Consider the following 25,809-nt stretch of genomic DNA (forward strand, 5'->3'; position numbering starts at 1 on the left):
GAAGGCATATGGCTTCAGAGAGAGGGTTTAAGTTTAGCACTCAGCTATAAGGGTCAGAACAGTATCCACCAATTGGCAAGGGTACTGGGGACCCTTGAGAATTTACAACACTTCATTTGAAGCCCAGGCATTCTCCCAGAGCCGTTGTTGGCCCCTTCGAGACTCTGGTTCCTTCATCCTGGTGAATACTGCTACCACTTATTTACACATGCACTAACAAAAATAATTACATGAAACATTCAGGGGGAAATACTATACAAATGCTTAAAGATATAGTGAAAAAGGAGAGCTATCCCTCCATAAAAAACTTGGAGAAGTACAGAATGTTTTTTTACCTGTAAAGGAGAATGGTAAGAAAAGACTCAATAACTATCTTCATCTATGTGTGAGGATACTAAAGGAGAATATTAAAAAGCAGGACAGGCTGGTCCTGTTACTCCCTCTCCACCCATGAGAGCAAGAGTAAGAGAAGGAGACAGATGAAGAGACTCATAGACCAAGCAGGCTTGTTTCAGCCTCAAAAGGAGAACTTCAGATACATCTTAAAATAGGATCACTTGAAGTAAATCTGTCAGACTTTGAAGATTAAGCCAAAGGACCTCATATGATATATTCAGGCTTTTGGTTCTGAAATTCTAAGTGAGCATAAAAGAATTATACAAATCAAACATATTCCCAGCTGTCTAAGCACAACAAATTTTCAACAGAGCCAAGAGGAGTCAGGGACTGGTGTTGTAGATGCTAATAAAAAAAAATTTTCAACATATTTTTTAAAACTTTGGTAAAATACAACATATATGTAAAAAAATAAGGGGTTCTAGAAACAGAATAAATGGAAGTAAACATAAAATTCATCTCTCCTTATTTTTAATTGCTCTAAAAGACAATTACCTAAAGTAAAAATACTAGCAATGCTTATAGCATATGTAGAAATAAAACGTGTGACAACAAAAACACAAAGATTATGAGGAATAAATTGGAAGAACAGTGTTAAGTCCTCATACTATGTTAAGTAGTATGATATTATTTAAAGGTAGACTCTGATTAATTAAAGATGTATACTGTGTAACCTAGGGCTTACGTTATGAATAAAATAATTTTTAAAAGAAAAATTAATAATAAATCAATAACAGAGCTAAAACAGAAAAATCAAAAATGAAATGAAAGGGAGAAAAAACAAAGTAAGAGATTAAAAATAAAAGCTAACAATATGGTAGATTTTAATCCAATCATATTAATAATTACATTAAATGTAAACTTTATAAACACATCAACTAAAAATAAAGATCAGGTGCCAATCATGTGGCCGAGTAGTTAAGTTTGCGTGCTCCACTTCGGCAGCCTTGGGTTTTGCCAGTTTGGATCCTGGGTGCAGACATGGCACTGCCCATCAGGTCATGTTGAGGCGGTGTCCCATACAGCACCACCAGAGGCTCTCATAACTAGAATACACAACTTTGTACCAGGGGGCTTTAGGGAGAAGAAAAAAAAAGATTGGCAACAGATGTTAGCACAGGTGCCAATCTTTAAAGAAAAAAGAAATAAAGATCATTAGATTGGATTGAAAAATGAAGGCCAAACTATACGCTGTGTACAAGAAGCCCATTTTAAATACAAAGCATAAATAGGTTAAAAATAAAATGATAGAAAAGAGATACTATGCAAACACTAATCAAAAGAAAACAAGAATGGCTATATTAATACCAGGTCAACTAGACTTCAGAGCAAGGATAAAGAGGGACATTACTTAAACACGAAGGGTTTGATTTCTCAAAATGACATAACAAAATGTAAATGTAAGGTGTATACATCTAACAACGGCACTTCAAAATACATGAAGCAAAACTGAGAGAACTGAAAAGAGAAATAGACAAATTCACAAATATAGTTGGAGACTTCAACAATCCCTCTCAGAACTGATAAAAAAAGGTGACAAATTGTGACTGAGGATATAGAAAACATGAAGAGCTATCAACTAAATTGACCTAACTGACATTTAGAGAAAACTCCATACAAAACCAGCAGAATACACATTCTCTTCAAAGTCAGAGGACTCCATACAGGACTTCTAGACTAACTACAAAGCTGCAGTAATCAAGAGAGTGATATTGGAGCAGCAACAAACATAGAGCTGGGGGGAAACAGAAAAAAGAATCCAGAAACAGTCTCACAGATATATGGCCAACTGGTTTCTGACAAAATAAAAAGGCAATTCAGTGGAGAAAGGATAGGTGGTCTTTCCAACTAAAAATAGTCCTGTAATATTAGACACCCATATGCAAAATAAAAATAAAAATCTTTATTAATACTTTACACTCAATACAAAAAAAATACTTAAAATGAATCATAGATGTAAATGTAAAACTTAGAACTCTAAAACTTTTTTAAAAAAACACAGAAGAAAGTTTTGTGACCTTCAGTTAGGAATGATTTTTTACATACAAAACCAAAAACACAATAAATTAAAAAACAAATAAATAAATTGGACTCCATTTAAATTAAGAATGTTTATTCTCAGATAGTCACAGACAGGGAGAAAATATTTACAAATCATGTACTTGACAAAGAACTTGTGTTGAAAAATGAGGACTCAAAATCACATAATCGTCTCAATAGATGCAAAGACAGCATTTGACAAGATCCAACATTCATTTATGATAAAATCTCTCAATAAAACAGGTATAGAAGGAAAGTATCTCAACATAATACAGGCCATATACGACAAACCCACAGCTGGAGGTTTTGGCCAGAGCAGTTAGGCAAGAAAAAGAAATTAAAGGTATCCAAATTGGAAAGGAAGAAGTGAAACTCACATTTTTTTTTTTTGCAGATAACTGTTTGAAGATAATATGATTCTATATACAGAAAACCCCAAAGGATAAACCAGAAAACTACTAGAAATAACCAATAACTACAGCAAAGTTGCAGGATACAAAACCTACTTACAAAAATAAGTTGCATTTCTATACACTAATAATAAACTATTAGAAAGAGAAGTCAAGAATACAATCCCATTTACAATCTCAACAAAAAGAATAAAATATCTAGGAATAAATTTAACCAAGGAGGTGAAAGACCTATACACTGAAAACTGTAAGACATTATTGAAAGAAATTAAAGAAGATATAAAGAAATGGAAAAATATTCCATGCTCGTGGATTGGAAGAACAAACATAATTAAAATGTCCATTTACCAAAAGCAATCTGCAGATTCAATGCGATCCCAATCAGAATCCCAATGACATTCTTCATGGAAATAGAACAAAGAACCCTAAAACTTATATGGAAGAACGAAAGACCCCAAATAGCCAAGGTAGTTCTGAGAAAAAAGAACAAACCTGGAGGCATCACAATCCCTGACTTCAAAATATATTACAAAGCTATAGTAATCAAAACAGCATGGTACTGGCACAAAAACAGACACATAGAACAATGGAACAGAATCAAGAGCCCAGAAATAAACCCACATCTCTATGGACAGCTAATTTACGGCAAGAGAGCCAAGAACACACAATGGAGAAAGGAAAGTCTCTTCAATAAATGGTGTTGGGAAAACTAGACAGCCACATGCAAAAGAATGAAAGTAGATCATTACCTTACACCATGTGCAAAAATTAACACAAAATGGATTAAAGTCTTGAATGTAAGACTTAAAATCATGAAACTCCTATAAGAAAATACAGGCAGTACACTCTTTGACTTTGGTCTTAGCAGCATCTTTTGGAATACCGTATTTAGTCATGCAAAGGAAACAAAAGAAAAAATAAACAAATGGACTACGTCAGACTAAAGAACTTCTGCAAGACAAAGGAAACCAGGAACAAAATGAAAAGACAACCCACCAACTGGGAGAAAATATTGGCAAATTTTTCTGACAGGGCGTTAATTCCCCCAATACATAAAGATCTCATACAATTGAACAACAAAAAAACAAACAACCCAATCAAAAGATGGGCAGAGGATTTGAACAGATATTTTTCCAAAGAAGATATACAGATGGCCAAGAGGCACACGAAAAGATGTCCGATATCACTAATTATTAGGGAAATGCAAATCAAAACAATGAGATATCACCTTACACCTGTCAGAATGGCTATAATTACCAAGACAAAAAATAACAAATGTTGGAGAGGATGTGGAGAAAAGGGAACCCTCATACACCGCAGGTGGGAATGCAAACTGGTGCAGCCATTACGGAAAACAGTATGGAGATTTCTCATAAAATTAAAAATAGAAATACCATACGATCCAGCTTTCCCACTCCTGGGTATTTATCAAAAGAACTAAAAAAGCAACAGTTCAAATAGATTTATGCACCCCTATGTTCATTGCACTGCTATTCACAGTAGCCAAGATGTGGAAGCAACCCAACTGCCCATCAACTGATGAATGAATAAAGAAGATGTGGTATATATATACAATGGAATACTACTCGGCCATAAAAACGACAAAATTGTCCCATTTGCAATAACATGGATGGACCTTGAGGGTATGATGTTAAGTGAAATAAGCCAGACAGAGAAAGACAAACACCACATGATTCTACTCATATGTGGAAGATGAACAAACACATGAATAAAGTGAACAGATTAGTGATTATTAGAGGGGAAGGGGGTTGGTGAGTGGACAAAAGGGGTAAAGGTGATGGCTAAAATTAGACTATCGGTGGTGAGCCCAATGCAGTCTATACAGAAACTGAAAAACAATAATGTACACCTGAAACTACACAATGCTATAAACCATTATGACCTCAATAAAATAATTTGGAAAAAAAAACAGACGTGTTTAGAATTTCAAAGAAAACAATGTATTTAAAAAATAGGCAAAAGTTTTAAACATATACTTCACCAAGAAAATATATGGATGGAAAATAAGCACAAGGAAAGAGGCTCAACATCATCAGTCATTAGGGAATTGCAAATTAAAACCACAATAAGATGCAACTACACACTTATTGGAACATCTTAAAAAAAGAGAGACAACATCATGAGCCAGCAAGGATGCAGAGTAACACTCATACACTGCTGGTAGGAATGCAAAATGCTACACCCACTTTGGAAAACAGCTTAGCAGTTTCCTATAAAACTAAGTATACCGTACAATTCATTCATCTCCCTCCTAGGTATCTACTCAAGTGAGATGAAAGCTATGTTCACTCAAAACTTGAACACGGATCTTTATAGCAGCTTATGAGCAACCAGCAAAAACTGCAAACAACTCCAATATCCCTCAACTGAAAAATGGATGAACAATCTGTGACACTTCCATACAGGGGAATACTACCCAGAAATAAAAAGGAATGAATTAGGGTACACACAACAATATGGATGATTCTCTAATATAATATCCTAAGAAAGAAGCTGGGTTCGAAAGCCTAGGTACTGTATGACTCCATTCATATAATATTCTTGCAAGCACCAAGTTATAGAGACAGAAAATAGATCAGAGGCTGCTGGGGGATCGGAGATGGGGGCTGTAAGTTGACTACAATTGAGTAGAGGGGAAGTTTTAGGATAATGGAATTGTTCTATATCTTGATTGTGGTGGTGTTTACACAACTATATACGTTTGTCAAAAGAGGTAGAATTGTACAATAAAATAGGTGAAATTTACTGTATATAAATTATACCTTTAGAAAAGTGCAGCAAAGAAAATCTTTCCAAGAAAACCATATCGTTCAAAGGTAAGATTAAAAACCACATTACCAAAATGTACCCTAAACATTCAACTCACTCTATTTTCATTTCATGGTAACCAGCGAATTTTTTTTTAAACAGGAAAAAAAAAGAAAGAAAAGAAATATAAGGAAAAGTGATGTGCAAGTGTTGAAAAAAACTAAAAATCTAATTTTAATTTTTATACCAATTAAAACATTAATATTACTCAAGAATTCATATAAAAGAAAACATATTAAATAGCATCCATTCCTTAATTTCCTCATCACATTAAGTTAACCTATCAATAATTTCAACATGTAAATCGTTGTCTTAGCAAAAGCTTAGAAAGTTTTTTTAACAAAATATATTCCTGATTGATCAAACTCAGGACACAAGTATGCTAGAAATAACTATTTTTCATTTATTTTAATTTTTTATCTTTTGTCTATGAGGAATCTATTAAGAAAGTCCAATTTTATTTTGCTAAGTAGTGGACTTACTAATATTAACAGACCTTTTAATTTTTTCCAGCTTTATTGAGATATAATTGACATATAACATTGTGTAAGTTTAAGTGGTACAACATAGTGATTTGATATATGTATATACTGCAAAATGATTACCACAATAAAGTTAGCCGACATCATATCATATGGTTACAATCTTAGAAATGACTTCTTAAAGGATAGAAAGAGTAAGTTAAAAGAATAGAACAGTCCAAATAAATTTATAGGAAAATAGCATTTCATTAATCTTTCAAAAATATAATTCTATAATCTATAGTCTTTGCTGAAATTAAATGATTGGCTTAAAGTGTGTAAGTATAATTTTAGAAAGGAATCATTTTCAGTATGTTACTAAAAATAAAAATTATTTTTCACATTAACAGTTAAATTTTTATAATGACAACAGTTTGTTACAGTGTTGTACTCTCATTGCAAAATAGGTTATATAAAGAGAGAATCGCCGTAAAATTACCTGAGACTCAAAAGAAGGAAGAAGATTGTAGATTAGAAGATATTATATTCATGGAGTGATTCAACCAAAAAGAAAAAGCCTCACTACTCATGTGTATTAATTTGTAACATACTCTTTGACAAAAAGGCCAAGGAATATAGAAATTATTCCAGTTAGAATTTTTTCTGCTATGATTTCGATGAGAAAGAAAATCAATACTCTTTCAGAGTTTGAGTCTGACTGCTACTTTCACGTTGGTTTTCTTTAACAGAAATTTTGGAAGAGTCATTTCTTTAGTTCTCACCTCGTCTAAAGTGGTTGGTAATTTAAAAATAAGGCAAAAAGTTAAAAGTGTAGACTACCATGTTTCATTGAGAGAAATAAGAGAAAATAGTCAAACCTGTAATGTGTTTGTAAAATCATGTACAGTATGTGTACATGATAACTGCAGTATTATGCATATACTATTTCCTATATATACACACATTATTGCCCCAGTAAAGCTGTTAAGAAGCATTCGATGTTGAGCCATCCCTCATGGCCTAGCGGTTAAAGTTTGGTGCGCTCCACTGAGGTGGCTCAGCCTGGTTCCCAGGCGCAGAACCATGCCACGCATCTGTCAGTGGCCATGCTGTGGTGGTGGCTCTCATGGAAGAACTAGAATATACAACCAGGTACTGGGGCTTTGGGAAGAGAAAAAAACAAAAGAGCACTCGATGTTAGTACCTGGCACTGTATGCCAAACTTATGGATATGGGGGGAAAGCTCCAGATATAATATTTATTTTGCCTGAAGACATTTCAAGTGTAGAGTCCTTTGCTACCACATGTAGGAATATTTAGTATAAAAAAAGTGTTTTTTTATCTTATAGTTCATCTTTAGCTGCTCCTCATGCTCAGCACTTAAGGAACAACTACTAAAAATTTTTTTCATCTCTCTTATAGCACAAGATTTTTACGTTTCTTTTTTTCATAATGTTGCCTTTCCTTTCCTTTCTTGTTTTAAAGAAAGAGAGATTGGTTTAATTTTATTTTTTCCTCCCAAAAGAAATCCAAACACATTGACATAACTGTCCAACCACCAACTGAGAGACAGAAACCCAAATACATTCAAAGGGCTAGGTAGAGATCAAATCTGATTTGAAATGGAAGCAGGAAATCAGAAGTCTGGATTCACATCAATGTTTTAAGGCATTAGGATGAGATTGCACAATGTTAAGGTAATTTAGCATCATGGACATTCTCCTGTTAAGGGAGATTATAAATCAGAGATTGGCTTTCTTGGGGAGGACCTAGAGGGACATTTGTGATTGTTTGCACTGAGGCAATAAAGCTTGGCTTCCCTTAGCATTAAACCTACAAGAAATACATGAGAACTCCAGATAAGAAGTTTCTTAAAACACACAAGTCTGGAGAGACTGCTGACTACCCCATTTCTTGGTTCCAGCTGTGTCTCTGCAATGATATGCTTCATAACTATGTGAAATTGTCTTTGCTAAAGGTATTAGGCCTCATAAAAGAGTTTCACTTTTTTTTTTAAATGGAAATTGTCTTGAAATGGAACCACAGAATCTTGTTATCTTTTTCTAATGTTGAAGGTGCTTGGCTAAAGAATATAGTTACGTCTAACTATTAATCATTTTTAAACATTTCAATGCATTTATTTCTTGTTCTTCTGATTGTTTTTCCCTTTGATTTTTAAGTTTTTTTTTTACTTTCAATGTGTGTTTGTGCTTGCAGGAAAGATCCTCCTAATGCTCATTATGAAAAGGTTTAGAAGCAAAGCTGTGATTTATAAGAACTGTCAATCATATGTTGAAAACATAATGTGCCCTTCTACATATCACGTATTTCTTCTACATGATTGACTTGCTATTATTTAACAAGCTTTCTCCTTTGATCGATTCTTCTTAGATTAGATGAACTATTAAAGACGACTGGTTATAACCTCAAAATTGATTCTTCTTGGGGGTGAAAAGTAGAGTCATATTCAGGAACAGGGGCACAAAGAAGGCAAAGTCTCTAAGTGTTTAATGTCAGCATACATCTTGCCCCATTCCTGTGACAGTTTTTCATTGTTTTATTCTCCATCTTTGTCAGCCTGCAACTCCTCAATGCTCTTCAATACTTGAGTGTTTCAAGATATTCTTTGGTCACCAAAGACAAAAGAAATCTGAACCTTAACTAACAAAGAACAGGAGAATAACTGCTGAAATGATTTGATTACTGATTTGGCATTTTCAATCTACAACTTGAAGAACAGCTAACCTTTAGAATTTAGAAAGTTGTTATTAAACCTGGAGGTTTTCCAAGTCAGTTAAATATTGCAGTTCTAAAGCAAATCTCAAAAATATCATGTCAAGGAAGGATATTGAATCCCAGATCTTAAGAAGTGCTCAAGCCCATTGTTTCAATAAGCTTGGGTTCAGAGTCTGTCCATAGCTACCCTCTCCCTTCTCTGATTTGTTTATTTGCTAAATCCTGCAAAGCCAAAGGCAGGCACCCCATTTCAGTATCAGGGTCATACCATGCCCTCCTACTTGGGGCTGTCTCCCTGACAGATCCGTATTTGTTGTTTCACCCTTATGTCTACTTCCTCTATATCCACTGTCTTTTATGTCTAATTCCTGACCTGTACTCCCTTCTTCAAGACTTAGATTGACAAGCACTTACCTAGTCAACTCTGATCACCTACTCAATCCATAAGCTATTATCTTTTCTACTTGGTGTGCCTCCAGTTTCTCACAACTCTGTTTGCCTGGTGAACAATTTCTTTCAGCCATTGCCTGACAGCACTTAACTGTGACTTTGCTCTTAGTGCCTGGATCTCTGTAACGACTGGCCCCTTTTTGTTTCAAGAATTTAACAAAACCCCTTTCCTAAGATAAAGTAAGAGCTCAAGAAGCTTTTGAACCCAAATGCTGAATTTTAGCTACCACAAAAAATAAACAAATTATCAGGATGCCCTAAGTATTTGTTCTCAATCACAAAGTGATACAACAGTAAAAACTGTGGATATAAAGAGCTTTAGTACTCTTATCAGTCCTTCCCTCTGTTTCCTTCTAAATATTTGATGCCTCATATGTTAGCCATTAGTATCAATTAATCAAACTTCTTGTGAAGACTTTGATTATTATTTTTCTTTTCTCTTTGAAAGGGTATGTCCACACACATGCAGCCCACACAAAATTGAATTCCCACTCAACTATTTATACATACAACATATATATATTATAAGGACAGTTAGGGTTTTTCACCTTTATCCTCCATTCCCAGTTCCATTCTCTTCTATTCCATACCATCTACTATAATATATTTAACATGCATCCATCTGATCCAACTTTCACACCTTGACATAAGCTTATTAATATCACTATGCATTATGTACTATTGTTTTTGCATACTATTTACATAATTTATTTTTTCCAGCTCTATTGAGGTATAATTGACATGTAACATTGTGTAAGTTTAAGGTATACATGTTGATTTAATACACTTACCTATTGCAAATGATTACCACAGTAGCATTAATTAACACCACCATCACCTCACATAATTACTATTTCTTAGCCACTTTCAAGTATATAATACAATATTGTCAACTATAATCACCATACTGTACATTAGACCCTCAAAACTTACTCATCTTATAGCTGGGAGTTTGTACCCTTTGACCAACATCTTCCCACTTCCCTCACTCTCCAGCCTCACCATTTTACTCTCCATTTCTATGAGTTTGGCTTCTTTTGGATTGCACATATAAGTGATATCATACAGTATTTGTCTTTCTCTGCCTGATTTATTTCATTTAGCATAATGCCTTCAAGGTCTATCCATGTTGTTGAAAATGACAGGATGTCCTTCTTCCCATGACTGATATATATACACATACCACATTTTCTTTATTCATTCATCTGCTGATAGACACTTAGGTTGTTTCCACATTCTGACTATTGCCAATAATGCTGCAATGTGAGTATTTCTTTGAGATCCTGATTTACCCAGAAGTGTAATTGCTAGATTATATGGTAATTACATTTTTAAGTTTTTGAGAAACCTCCATACTGTTTTCCACAGTGGCTGCACCAATTTACATTCCCACCAACAGTGCACAAGATTCTCTTTTCGCCACAGCCTCACCAACACTTATCTCTTGTCTTCTTGAGAATAGTTATTCTAACAGGTGTGAGGTAACATCTCACTGTGGTTTAGATTTCCATTTCCCTGATGATTAGTGATTGATATTGAGCACCTTTTCATGTACCTGTGGGTCACCTGAATGTCTTCTTTGAAAAAACGTCTGTTCAGTTTGCCCATTTTTTAATCAGACTTTTTTTCCCCTTTTAATAAGAGTGTTTAGTTCATTAAAATTTAATGTTATTAGTGATATAGTTAGGTTTAAGTCATCCATATTGCTATTTGTTTTTTGTTTCATTTGTTCATTTCTTTTTCTACACTTTCCTGTTATCTCTTTGATTAATTGAAGTTTTTAGTATTTTCCGTATTTTATTTTATCTTCTCTCTTGGCCTTTAAGGTACACCTCATTGTTTTATTCTGTTAATGGTTGTTCTCAGGATTACAGTATATATATTTAATTTATGATAACTGTAACTTAATTCCATTTACCATCTTCCTTTCCTCCCCTATCCTTTGTACTATTGTTGTCAAGTATTTTACTTTTACAATGATTTTATTTTGCTTCAGGTGGTTAGTTGTTTTAAAAGATATTAAAGGAAGAATGAAAAAGAGTCTCTTATATTACCCACCTTTTTCTATTTTCATTTGTCTTCATTCCTTCCTATAAATCTGAATTTCTATCTGGTATTATTTTCCTTCAACCCAGAGAACTTCCCTTAGCATTGCTTATGGTTCATGTGTGCCAACAATAGATTTTCAGTGCTCATTTATTTTAAAATGTCTTTATCTTACTCTCACTTTTGAGAGATATTTTCACCAGACACAAAATTCTGGGCTGAAAAGTTTTCTTCAGAACTTTAAAGCTGTTCCACTGTCATCTGGTCTCCATTCTTTCTGATGAGGCATTAACCATCATTCATATCATTGTTTCCTGTATATATCATACTTTCTTTGGTTGCTTTAAAGACTTTTTCTTTATCTTCAGTTTCTGGCTTTTGATTATATACCTAGGTTTGGTTTTCTTTTCATTTAGTATGCTTGCTGTTCAATAAGCTTCTTGAATCTGCAATATTCTTCACCAAATTTGGAAAATGTTTGCCTATTATTTCTTTAAACATTTTTTTTCTGCCCAATTCTTTCTCTTCTCTCCCTCTAGGACACATGACATGTACAGTAGCCTTCCTGATGTTATCCCACAAGTTATTGAGGCTCCCTTCCTTTTTACCAGTTGCTTTCCTCTCTATTCTTCCAACTGAATACTTTCTATTGATTTGTCTTCAAGTTCACTGACTCTTTCTTCTGAAGCCTCCACTAGTAAGCCTATGAATTTTTAATTTCATACAACGTACTTTTGAATTCTAAAATTTTCATTAGACTTTTTTTTTAAATTTAAAAAAAAAATTTTTTTTAAAGATTTTATTTTTTCCTTTTTCTCCCCAAAGCCCCCCAGTACATAGTTGTATATTCTTTGTTGTGGGTCCTTCTAGTTGTGGCATGTGGTATGCTTCCTCAGCGTGGCTTGATGAGCAGTGCCATGTCCACGCCCAGGATTCGAACCAACGAAACACTGGGCCACCTGCAGCGGAGCGCGCGAACTTAACCTCTCGGCCACGAGGCCAGCCCCTCATTAGGCTTTTTTTTATAGTGCCCATTTCTGTGCTGAGACACCCCTTTATATTTACTCACTATGCTCATATTTTGCTTTGTGTTCTTGAATATATTTTACTATAGTTGTTTTACACCCCTCAGCTGCTAATTTCAATATCTGGGTCATCTCCAAGTCTATTTCATTGGCTTTTTCCCCCCTTGATTATGGGTCCAATTTCCTGCTTATTTCAATGTTTAGTGTTTTTTTGATTGTCTGATAGACATTTTGAAATGACACACACTAGGGAATCTGGATTATATTATCTTCTTTTAAAGCCAGTTGACTTATTTTAGTGGCAGGCAGTTAAACTGCTGACAAATCTTTTTGATCCTGTCAAGTTTGGTTTTATTTGTGGTTAAAGCAAAACTATTTTGGTTTTGTTCTTGGTCCTACATTACGACTCTTGCTCTAGGGTGTGGTCTTTACTCTTAAGGTGTAACCTTTTTGAAGTCTCAACCAAACATGTGACGTATTCAATGACATTCAATGACATCTCTTCACCTTGGCTTGCTCAGAGATTCAATGTTTTTTAATAGTATCTGCCTATCTTCTCTCTGTTATCTGTCAGCTTTGAGCCCCTCCACAGTTGCTCCTGCTTAACCTCATAAAGTCTCACCATACACATTCCCAGTTAGAAAGCCAAAGTGAATGTGGTACTCACACTGCATTTCCCTTCTTTCAGTGAACACAGCCCTGTACTGCCCATTGTTCGGTGCCTGAAAACAACTGTCTCATTCATTATGTTCAGGTAATTTATGGAAGAAGGGCAAGTGTAGTACCTGTTACTCCATCATTGCCAGAGCAGAACTCATTTCTCAGTCTTAATTTTTACCGCTTTATTGAGTTTGAATCAGACGTTATTGTTGCAAAAGAGAAAAACAAGGTTTACTCTTTAGGCATTTATTAATAGTACATTAAAAATGTTGACAAAGCCTGTGATTGAGGGAGATTAGCAAATGATAAATCTATAAGGGTAGAATTAAGAAATTCCCGTTTGGCATTCCAGGCAGCTTTTTAAACATCAACAATTTCTGTTATAGTTTCTGAAGAAGAAAGGAATTTTGAGACATGAGATGTAATTTTATTATATCAAAACACTGTGCCCAAGAATTTTTTCTGTTGACTAGATGATCAAATAGACATATTTGAGGACAAATAGCTAACCCATTTTAGATCACAGGCCTTGAGACTACCCCTACTGCTGCTTCTAAAGGATTCATGTGGCTGAGAGCTGTACCAGATGGCTGATACAGACAAGGAAGAGATTTCATCTCTCCCAGCTGTGACTTAGTCTTGTCACTGGCATTCAGCAATGTCTAGCATTTAATATTACGAAACTGTAAGAATTAGAAATCAGTATGATCACTCTTCAACAAGAGACTTAGAAGAGCAAAGCTGGTAGCTTATTTAGCAAACAGATGTGTTTTGTTTGGCTTGCACAAGGTTATTTAAAATGTTGAATGTCTTGCCAACATTTAAATAGTGAGAGATTTCATCAACAAATTCAGATTTCCAACTTCTCTCGAGTCTGGCGACACTAATTTTAATGTGTGTCCAAAAGTAGTTGGTATGACCTGAGTAGCAACTGCCTAATTTTAGAGAGGGCTTGTGGTCCGCTTCCCAGCTTTATGCATTTACATCACCTCCTAGCTCCTATGGCATACACATTTGCCTCCCCGATCTAAAGAACATTCAGGAAGCAGGTACAGCTGGTAATCAAAGCAGACAAATGTCTAAAGGCTCCCTTCTAGAGATGTAGGTGGGATTATCAATTCCTATAACTTATTCTACTTCTCTGCTTTAAAATTCAGTTCAGTGGCTAGAAGTCCATGATTATTATTCCATTTCACTGCATCAAAGACACCATCAATTTTAAGAGGCATCATTATGATATGTTCACTAAAAAAACGAAAAGCTGCTACCATTAAACTATGACATCCCACAGACTGAAAGATGCATCTTGATTAGAAAGATGTTTAAAAAAAAGGGTAAGATTGTGCATTTTAACATCAATTAAAAATGATAATATCATATATGAATAGTACCACACACCAGTAGAACGCTTTTTAGGTTACAAATCAATTTCAACCTCTTCATAATTTCCATTCCCAATGACATAGCCTCTTACATAGGTTCCAGGCCTCTAGTCTCACTTCCCTTCAGTCCTCCTCTACTCTAGTAGCAACATCTTTCTAGAATAGAAATTTGACCATGTGTCTCCCCTATACTCACTATCCCCATGACCGTGAGAAGGATTCAGTTTCCTTAGCATGTCGTGTGAGACCATTTACGATCTTGCTCTCCTATTTTCTGGTCTTACCTCCTCTTGCCCTCCCTTTTGTATATAGCAATACCAAATACACTGAGTCTTTAAGCATGCTGCCCTGGTGCCTGCACAGAGTCTGGCATGTACAGTTGGAGTTCAAGAAATATTTTATGTATTGAATTGAATAATCTGACATGATATTCACAGCAGTCTAGCAAAGAAGCAAGGTAAGGATTATGCTTCATAGTCAATAAAGATACTACAGTTTGGGAAGTTAGTTTCTTGCTCAAAAAGACATAATTCATAACAGGTAGAGCTGAGACCAGACTCAAATCTCTGCTCCGTGTCTCAAGATTTCTCACTAGGACACACAATCTCTTGTGGCTGTCTATCTGGAGAGGTCATGAAACCTCAATACTTTTTCAACTGATAAATTAATCACTATGTCTTCTCTATCCTCACCATTACAGAACTTAGTACACATTGCTGTGCATTATAATTAATTGTGTGCATGTGTCCTCCCAATGTGACTTGAGGATGAAGATCTGTGACCAGCCAGTGTCCTTCATATAGTAGACCTGCAATATCGACTTGGATAATTTAAAGGAATGGAATGAATAACTCTTTATTCTGTATTATTTCTCACAACAACACCTTAAATCCTATATGAAAGGAGGGAGGGAAAGAAAAAGGGAAGGAAAGGGATGAAAGAAAAAAGGGAAGGAGGAAGAGGAATATTGTTATAAAAGAAGGAAAATAAAAATGCAACCAAAAGTCCACTTACACCTAGTTACTGTTTCCCATCTTTAGCTACAGTGTTTACCATGAGAAAACTGATAAATTCATATGATTTCTAATCCATTTAGGATTTAAAAGTGTCACCTACATTATTGCCATATTTCCTTTTTCAGATATTTGTGTTTGTTTCCACCAGATCACAGCCCCCTCTCTCTTTGTTAATGGTAGCATGTGTTTCCTTCATTAATGCCAGATGATTTGTTCCATTAGTGACATTTCACAACAATTTAAAAGTCAATCTTTCAATTAGAAGTGACACTGCCCTTCTGGACAATGTTGTCCTAGTTGAATTGGTTCTGACTAATAGCAGAGCTTGGTAGCTCCAATTTTGGGGGGATTTTTTTCCCACAAAAAACATAATGTCTTCTTCCCCCTTCCCCTCAGGTAATAAAGTTCATATGGGAATAAAATAACTGTTATTTAAGTTATGTCAAGGCAATCAACCTTAGAAGAGTTTTACGCTCCATAAACAGTATTCAATGAGCCTCGCTTGCTCATCCCAGAAAACAGGAACCATATTTGGGACTTTACTATCTGACAACTTCTCAGCCTGGCACAGGATTATGCGCAGCCATGTGGGTCATAGAACTGTGAAGGCAGCTAGCTGTATACTTTCTCAACTTTAAATCCCAATATGGAAGCCTTGATCACTTTCTTTCAGGCTATGACTTAGCAAGCGATTTTGTGTCATAGACAAATAATGTACTTCCTCCTAATGCATTTACTAAATTAAGAAATATTCTTACATAAACCAACTGTTACTATTTACAGTTATCTTCCTGCCATAAATGAAAAGCTAGGGTTTGAAGGGATGAAATAACTTGTGAAAACTGAATCAAGTGCTCCAGTTCTCTCTGCATGTAGGACAAATCTGCCCTTCTTTCTTAGCAACCTATCTTCATATCCTCTACTAAAAGATATCCTTTCAATACTTTTTATGCTTCCTTACATATTATTCCACTGGTGTTAGGATTCTGGATGTATTTGAAAAGAAAATATAAATTTGCATTCAGACAATACACCTTGTTCAACAATTATTAAGAATTTCAAAATGGTGACAGCAAAGCATCAAACCAAGTGTAGAGCTCTTCTGAGTGCAGGATCCTGTGTGAACCCAGCTCACATGCTCATGGAGCCAGCCTGACCAGAGGCACATCATTTGGCCTCCATGACCCTCAGATTGCTCATCTACAAAAGCAGCCTAATCACACCTGCCCTATTCCACTCATGGTCATTGTAGAATCACATGAGTTCAAACATTTTGTAGACTCCAAAACATAAAATAGATACAAATTTGTGTCACAAACATATTGGTTGATGCACATGATTCTTTTTCATTTACTTAACACATATTATAAAACACGTCCTACAAGACCAACCTTGAAACAAATGAGTATTGCTTACTGCCCTACAAAAATCCAAATTCTTTCTTACAACGACAGACCTTACCATAATTTTAGACCAACTGTGTACTCTGGGAAGTTAACAATAACATATCTCTTGAAACAAGAGTCCACCAAAGAGATCTACCTAAGCACAAAATTAATGGATGCTTTGAAACTAACCCAAACTGTTTCAAAACACTGTGTACCGTAACTCTGAAATTCTACGTTCATTTTCTGGCATGTCCAGTCCCTGTGTCAGCCTGGCCCCCAGGTTCACAAGCCCCCCTAGTTTCTGGGTAGAAATTCTCCTAGCATATCTTATCAAATGCATGAATAGGCACTATTTATTCCTTCTTGCTGATACAGAGTTCATAAACAGGGAAGCTTGAGTTGCTCAATTCTGAGCCCTTGTCTTTGGCCGGATTTCCTCTCCTATGGGAAGAGTTTTATTTTACCGTCTCTTCAGTAATTTTCCTGTTTTACCTTTGGGTCAAAAGCAAAGGAAACAAACTTAAACCAGCTAGAAATTTCAAAATGAACTCCTATGTGTTCTTGATTCTCAAAACACAAAACACGTCAGGATCAAATCACAAAAACGACTCAATTTTTGGAGTGGAGGAAAACTGTCTTCAGTTTTTGTTCTGGTCTTTGTTCTCATTCGGCTTTCCAGGGAGCATTTAAATAGCTATGAAACAGATTAGAATATTGCTATTCCTATCCCTGAAAATGTAATATTAATTGAAATTATAGATTCTTTGTTCCTAGTGATTTATCAACGCCGGTAAAGCACTGAGACACTACAGGCTCTGAAACCTTTTTTCCTGTAATAATATAACCATAATGTAACCTAAGAAAACTATTTTTTAAAACAAGCAATTTAAACAAATGATGGAGTTCTCTGGTTGAACATGACACTAACTATGACCGTAGAAGCGGCTCCTCTGTGCATTTTCGTGCTCTTACTTCAGCATCCATTTAAAGCTAAGGGTCTAGCCCTCAGAGCTGGAGGAAGATCAATCACTTGACTTCTATCAGAGGCTCAGAGGTAAATGAAAAAGCCTTCTCCATGTCTTAATCTTCAAAGAAAAAGTCAAGGAAAAGGAGGTTACAACTCAAAGTGTGTTTCCAAATATCACATTGGGCCTCCTGGGCAAATGTCTGTGGGGTGGGACTGAACGGTTGAGAACAGTTAAGTGGGACAGTGATGGTCACCAAATACTCCAAACTGAAACCACAAAGGCTGGCCAAAGAAAAGGAACTGAGCTGACGCTTCAGCTTCCCGAGGGGACCGGTGACATCTCCTGCTCTGTTCCTGTGGAGTGGGAATGGCAAGAGAGATTGGGAAAAAGGGATTAAAGTATTAGGTCACATGCCAGGAGACTGATGTGATTAGAAATGGTTGGAAATCTCCTGGGAGAATGTTAATCTCCTCTTTATTATTGGTAATGTTTACTTAGGGTCACAAAGTAATTTGAGTTGCCCTAAAATGCAATCTTTAATGGCTAAAATGTGGTGGTCTATCCAGCTTCCTGCATTAATTAGAAATGGCATCTAATTATCTCCTAATGAGCCAAACAAAATGATAAACTCCTTTGTGCCCTCTTTAACTTTAATCCTAATCCTCTGCCCCCAAAGAAAGCAGTAAAGCATATGTAATTTACACAGACAAAAAGGATTCTGGCTACAGCATTCAGCCCTTTGCAGTCATTCAGGTGGCAATCAAAATTATCCAGCAGAAGAAGCTGCCACTGGCTGCAGACTGGGAAAAACTGAGAATGAGTCTTTTTAACAAAACATGGTAGAATTTGTCTAAACATCATCAAACAGAAAATCATTTTTTTCCCCAGCTACCACTTATTTAGCACCTCCTGCACCTTGGGGGAAAAGGATTAGTGGGTTTAAGAATTAGAGTAAAAGAGATAAGAATGAGGTGAAGAGTTTCTTCATGTGTAAAGAATAGAGATCATAATCCTCAACGATAAAGGTTGTCATGAGGCTTAATTAAATATCTTATACGAAAAAGGCCCTAGCACAGAGCCAGGCACATAAATGGAGTTAAATGAATTCTAATTTCCTTCTTTTTTCCTTTACTGTACCTGATTTCAGAATCCCAACTGAAGACTAATCTAGTCAGAGAGACACAGACACATCAGTAATAAGTGTCCCTGTTCTGCTCACCACCTACAATGTTAACATTTCAAATTAATCTGAACAAATCAATAGTCATTAAATTGCACAAGACAAATAGTACATAAAATTAAAGTAGCTCACTATTTCTCTCCCTAATCAATTGAAAATCTAATGCTAGTAAAAGTTTCTAATTGTCTGTGCAAACAGTGACCTTTCCCTTTGACTACTAATTTTGAGGAAGAAATAAAATCTTTCAATTAAGTTTTTTTCTTAAAGAACTGTGGGGACCTGGAATTGGCCACCCCAAGATATGTCTCTTTGGCATCAGGATTATTTGAGGCTGATTGCTTTTGATAAACTGGGACAGGGAAGGAGGCTCTGAGGAGTGGAACTTGCCCTTTGTTAGGACACATTTACATTTGTAAGGTAAATCTCTATCTGTAAAGGTGCCCCTCCCCCACCCCCCCACTCTGTACCAGGAAGAAGAAAGGCGATGACCTTCTCTCTAGAAACTCTTAATCAATACCAAAGGCAAGGACTTAAAATCTGCATTTTATTGTGCTAGTCTGGTAATCTCCTGTAACTGACTTCCCTCCCCCTCCCAATGCTGGCATTTCTTAAGGATTAAGCATCTTTCCTTAGGCTAGGAACTGATTGCTGCACTCACCTGTGACCGCCCAGCTCCAGACAATCCACTTGCCTCCTGCTACGCCCACCCAGATAGCAGACCACTACCTGCTGTGTCCATGAAGCCCTGTGCTGACGGGGCAATCTTGTGACTATTGTGGGAGGGACATTTCAATCACATGTGAAACACCCTGTTTGGGGGTATATAACCACTATGTGTACCCCACTTCTTCGGTGCCCTTTCTTCCTTCGGGAAGAAAGGCCCCGGGCCATGGTTCCTCATAAAGCTTTGTTTAATTTTCTCTTGCTATTCTGTCTCATGTGAATTTAATTCGTTCTCCGGCCAGACGAACCCACATTTTGGGAGAGGAAATGTCCTCCTCCCCTACAGAACTTTGGGCAAAAGTCACCAAAGGCATATTCACTTCAAATAAAGTATGGAAGAATTTCCCGGCTTATCTAGCATAAAACAAAATAATAAAATGTTTATCAGGAAACAAATTGTCTTGAACAAAAATAGCCATATGGAGCTATATACAGACATCCATTGCTCAACGACAAGGATACATTCTGAGAGATGCACTCTTAGTTGATTTCGTCATTGTGTGAACATCATAGAATATACTAACGGGGAACAAAGTTTGCCACACAAAAATGTGTCTCTTTAACATGAGGATTATTTTAGGCTGATTATTTTTAAGAAACAAATGACTCAGTTGTTCTTGTTACCTCCCTCTTAACTGCCTAAAAGAATACAGATTACAAAAACATCTCAGGAAGTGAGCTATTACCTTAGCATAACATGAAGTAGGTGGCAGACAAGAGGGAACCTAGAAAAGCCTTTTTGTTGGGCTTCCCTCTGGGTTCTTCTGTTTCTGTATGGCCAAACAATTGTTTTTCAAATGTTTTCTCCTTTTCACCTACCTGTGAATTGCTTTCCTTCCCTTTGAAGTCCCTGACTCTCCCCACCCCCAACATCTCCTTTCGTCTTTAGCTGAGGATGGTATTTAAGATGAAGGCTTCAATTTTGGTGAGTCACTCAGTTTTCCTGGATTTCTCTCACGTATACCTGTTACTAAACTTTTGTTTGTTTTTCTCCTGTTAATCTGTCTCATGTCAATTTATTTCTTAGACAAGACCGAAGAATCCAGATGGGTAGAGAAAAACTTCTTCCTCTCCTATGGTACTGACACAAATCTAGACAGTATAGCCTATTACACATCCAGGCTATTTGGTATTAATCTTATGGGACCACCATTGTATATGCGGTCTGTCATGGACGAAACTGTCATTACGCAGCACATCACTGTATTTTATCCATTTGTCACATCATTCTCTTATTGCATTCTCTTATCTTTTATAGAAGCCTTTTTTTATATCAAATCCATCTATTTCAGAAATGACATTTCATCATGTAAATTAATATTATCACCTCATCAATATGTCAAGATTAAGAAAGGTCGCTCAGATTTTTGTAGTTGTTTCTGGTTAATTTTAAACACAATAAAATCTCCCATATTAGTAAATGTCCACTTTTGCTCATTGGTATATTGCTCATCATGAAGATGGAAATAGTAGTTTCAACATATTAACGTAACATTTATTTGAAGATCTTAGTGGTTTTCAATCATATTCAAGAACAGAAATGAAACACAAAAGTATAACAGTATATCATTGTACTGATAAGGACTAATTAATCCGTTCATTAGCTTCTGTAGATTTTTAGCTACCAGCTTTTTAAAGTTATCAAAATATAAAAATATTCTGAAAAGATGATGGAACATGTTTCTTCCTCTTCCAAATTAAAGGCACTATTAAATTTATTGGTCCATTATGAACACATTTTTGGAATGTAAAATGTGTATTATGGGGCAAATGAGCAACATTTATGCTCAATAGAAGACTATAAAGCCACCTACATTCTTGTAATTACACTGAAGAAGAGCAATATTTTATATTCACTAAGAAGTCTCAATATTATAAAATTGAATTACAATTTGCTATTTGCTAACAAATGGGTTTGTAAATTCATGATTGCAAAAGTGTTAGAACTGTATTAAAACATGACTTTTTATGATACGGATTTTGATGTGCTATGGGTCAAATCTTATCTGGATTTGGACAAAGATGGTGAAGGTGAGTCTTCATGAGAAGTTTCAAGAGCACCGAAAAGTGTCACTAATTCTCTCTTAAAATTATATAGCCTAAAACCAACCAAATCCTACATTTAAAATAAATTCCACTGTTAAGTACTAACCATATCTTAAAGGTTAAATAGATGCATTCCCCAAAATGTCACAATTGTTTATTTAATATTGGGTTACTTTTTCCATTAATTTCTATTACACTTTTGAGGAGTGGCTTCTATAGGAAAAAAATTCTCCTAATGGGGAAAAAAGACGTACACATAAGAATTCTAACATTCACTACAAGGAAGATTCTACTCCTATCATTTTATACACCCACACAATTACTGTAAGAAATTACTTGAAAGGATAATCCATTCACATGATCTCACACATCTTTTCAAAGAGCATATGTTAAAGTTAGGTCCTGTTTCACTGGTCTCCCCTCTGACTCCGCAACAGTAAAATAGCCAAGTAGCACGTGGCTATGTCTGTATTCTGGATATTTTGTAGAAATCCTTACAGAAGAAATTCACTTAAAGAGGGTGTTATGGATGGGTCAAATGATAAAGTACAAATAGCCAACATGTATTAAGCCCTCTATTCCAGGCACTATATTGACCACTTTGCATACATCATTTCAAAACAATAATCTATTCATGGAGATGAGAAAACTGAGGTTCAGAGAGGTAAAGTAATATGATCAAGGTCACAAAGCTAACGTGTAGTGGGGAGGGAGGATTTGATGACTTGTATCCTCGATATTTTTAAGCAAAGTTATGTGGCTATCCATATTTCTTAAGTATAATGACAGATTAGTTAATAACAAAGAGTTTCTAACAGATCTTTCAGGAGAAGGGAAAAACATCTCAAGTTTTAATTCTGTTAATGAAGAGATCCTCTCTCTGTTCATTCACTTATTTATTCAAAAAATCCTTCTTGAGTCTCTAATTGTGTATGGTGCTAGAAGTGATACAAGGAAGAAGCTTAGAAAGGGCAATGCAGCTTAAAGAAATGATGTAATCATGGGAAGCTTCATAGAAGAAGTATCATTTGACTATCCTTCAAGGATAGAATTTACTAGGAAGAGATGAGGGCAAAGGGCATTCTGGGAAGAGGAAGTAACCAATGGCTCAGAAGCTGGGATTCAAGACTCACATACAAAGAACAGTGAAAATTCTTAGTAGCTATTCCATGGGAGTGGATGAGGGGGTGGTCTAATGTGAACTATGATGAGTCCAGAGTCTGGACAGTTTTAAATGCCAAGATCCGGAATTTGCTATCAATCCCCTAGGCAGAGGGAACTTATTGAGGTTTCTGAGCACGGGAGTAATATGATCAGTGCTTTAAGAGGATAAGGGATGAGGGATATACTGGATGGAGAGGGTCTAAAACCCTGCAGACTGTTGGAGAAGCCATCACAGAAGCAGCGGCTTTCAACTGGGAGTGATTTTTGCTTTCCTTCCCAGCTGACATTTATCAATCTCTGCAGACATTTTTGTTGTCATAATTGAGTGGGATGGGGTTTGCTACTAGCATCTGCCAAGTAGAAGACAGGGGTGTTGCTAAACATCCTACAGTGCACAGGATGACACACACTCCCAACAACAAAGAATTATTGGCTCAAAATGTCAATTGTGCTGAGGTTGGAAAACCCTGGCTTAAGGTGAGACTTACTCAATTTAGAATGGTAACTTGTTTAGGAAGCCAGGATACCCAGAATAGAAGGGGCATCCATCTGATGTAGTAAAAGTTCTCAAATCCTTCATATGTAGGTTAAAGTTAAAAACTTATGTTAAACCTAAGTTAAAGTTAACTTATAAGTTTGCAACATAGTTTTAATCATATTTGCCAATTACAGAAAAAAGAGGCCCCATTATAAACTGAAGTCTCCAAAAAATATATTGTAGGTAACGGTTCAAAGACTGCCCTGTTGAAGTCACCAATATGAGTTGCAGAGGCCCTCCACTGGAAATCACACGAATCAATGGGTCGTTAGCCCTCAGCTCATTCCTACACTGTGCTTTAAATTCAGACACCTCTGAGAGTTTCTTGGACTGTTCTAGAAGATTTAGAAGGCATGACCTGAAGAATTCTATTAAATCTGTGGTTGAATTAATATCCATTTTGGTCTTGAAATTTCTGGCTACCACTAGAAACTCCAGAACATCTCATAAGAAGAAGTCAAGGAAGCCTCTGGACATTTTCATTGAGCCTGCTGGGATCATAAAAAATATGAATGAATCCAGGTCTCTTGGAACACAACAACAACTAACACTTACAAGCAGTTACTCTAGATCAGGTATGAGCTATTCTCTTTACATGCATATTCTCAATTAAGTCTCAGAATAACTTTGTGAGCTAGCTATTTTATGCCCATTTTACAGACGAAGATGAAACCCAGAGAGGTTACTTACTTGCTCAAGGACATGCAATTAGTAAGAGGTAAATGTAGAACTTGAACTCAGCTCTTTCTAGTATTAGAGCCATTGCCTATAACCACCATGATACCTGGCTTGTTTGGCAATCCCTCAAACCCACATCCTCTGAGTGTCTATGAGGAGTCTTCCACTTTGGTCTTAAGGTCCTGGCACCCAGGTAAACGGAAGCATTTGTGCCATGTCACAGGGTACATCACCTTGAAATTAAACAGAAGTACTTCCTGGAATGAACAAGTTCTTTGTCCCAAAACTTATAATTAGAAAACCTAGGAATTCGCATTGCTTTAAAGAGAAAAGGTCCAATATTTCTAGGACAGAATTCCATCTCATATTTTTAGTTCTTTGACTTTTCTATAAAACAGTACAACTTTTAATCTGGCTTTCTACATATACCAAGAGAATTAGCAGTAAAAAATACCAAAGAAACAAAAAACAAAAACAAAACAGCAACAACAACATGTCCACACTTCACCGCTACTGAAGATTGAGAAGATGGACAGGTCACCCACACTGATGCTCCGCTGGGATGAGACCAAAGACAACAGCAAACACAGCTGTTTTTATATAATATTTACAATTGTCAAGCTTTGAGAAATTTCCCAAGAAAAGCCGGGAATCCTTCAACTTTCTCGAATGACAGCTCTGCCAATGAACAGAGGGTATAACGCCAGATCTGCAAAACCTGGATATATGCCCCTACCCATTCTGTGATGGTCATAGACTGTTCAGAACAAACTGGTTTGTGATCCATTATGTAGCCTGTCTACCCTCTCCTGCACCCTTTTTCCTTCCAAAGAGAGAATGGGGTTAACGTATCACCTGTTTAAAGTGTTTCCATACAAAACTCAATTATTCTTCAAACAGAAATCATAGAGGTACAAGGCAAGCAGTGCAGTATGCTAATACCAGCACACTCTCTCAGCAAGTCGTTTCCAAAGCCGGCAACTATGCAGGTGGTGGCTGCCACATGGCAGCAGGCAGCCCCCTCCATAGGCCAGTTTTAGAAAATCTGAGGAAAAGGAACTAGAATATTTTTTTTCTTGTTGCCTTAGACATAATTACAACCTTATGCCAGCTAAACTGATGCCACATCCCCTTGCAATAGAAGAAGGCATGTAAGGGGAGATATGAGGTTTTTTCACATTCACCCAGGCAGTGCTCTGATTATAGAAAGAGAGATAACTGTCAAGAGTCTTTAATAACATTCTCTCTGCACATAAACCCCACTATTTAAATTCAACTGTATTTTAATGTCATTCTTAGAGTAGGTATGTGTGAGATCTGTCATATGCCTATGAGAACAATGCTCACCATGGCTGTCAGAAGAGAACAGCTAAGGGGACTCGTCATACCCACAGTCCAGAACACTAGACAAAGCGTCCCAAATGAACACAAATAATTGCTTCATGTGCTACAAAAGAAAACATGTTTACAATGATTTATTATAGTTTGACTAGTACAAAAAAGACCACTACACTTTGAATAATTCACTAGAACTTTCTTTAAGTGAATGTGTCAGGATGTATTTTTAATCTTAAAGCTATACTGTGTTCAGCAGGACAGGGATTACTGAAGCATGAAAAGTAATGCTAGTTATCATTGTTGAGAAGTTCCTATGTACTAAGTGCCAGGCTTAG

General features: G+C 36.1%; 1 protein-coding gene across 5 annotated transcripts in view; it reads right to left on the reverse strand.

The window, feature by feature from the left end:
• Window positions 1-25,809, reverse strand: part of CAMK4 (calcium/calmodulin dependent protein kinase IV) — a 235,822-nt gene that overhangs the window by 116,232 nt on the left and 93,781 nt on the right. The window lies entirely within an intron of this gene.

The sequence above is a fragment of the Equus przewalskii genome, chromosome 13 (genome assembly GCF_037783145.1).
Source record: "Equus przewalskii isolate Varuska chromosome 13, EquPr2, whole genome shotgun sequence".
In the NCBI taxonomy this organism is placed as follows: domain Eukaryota; kingdom Metazoa; phylum Chordata; class Mammalia; order Perissodactyla; family Equidae; genus Equus; species Equus przewalskii.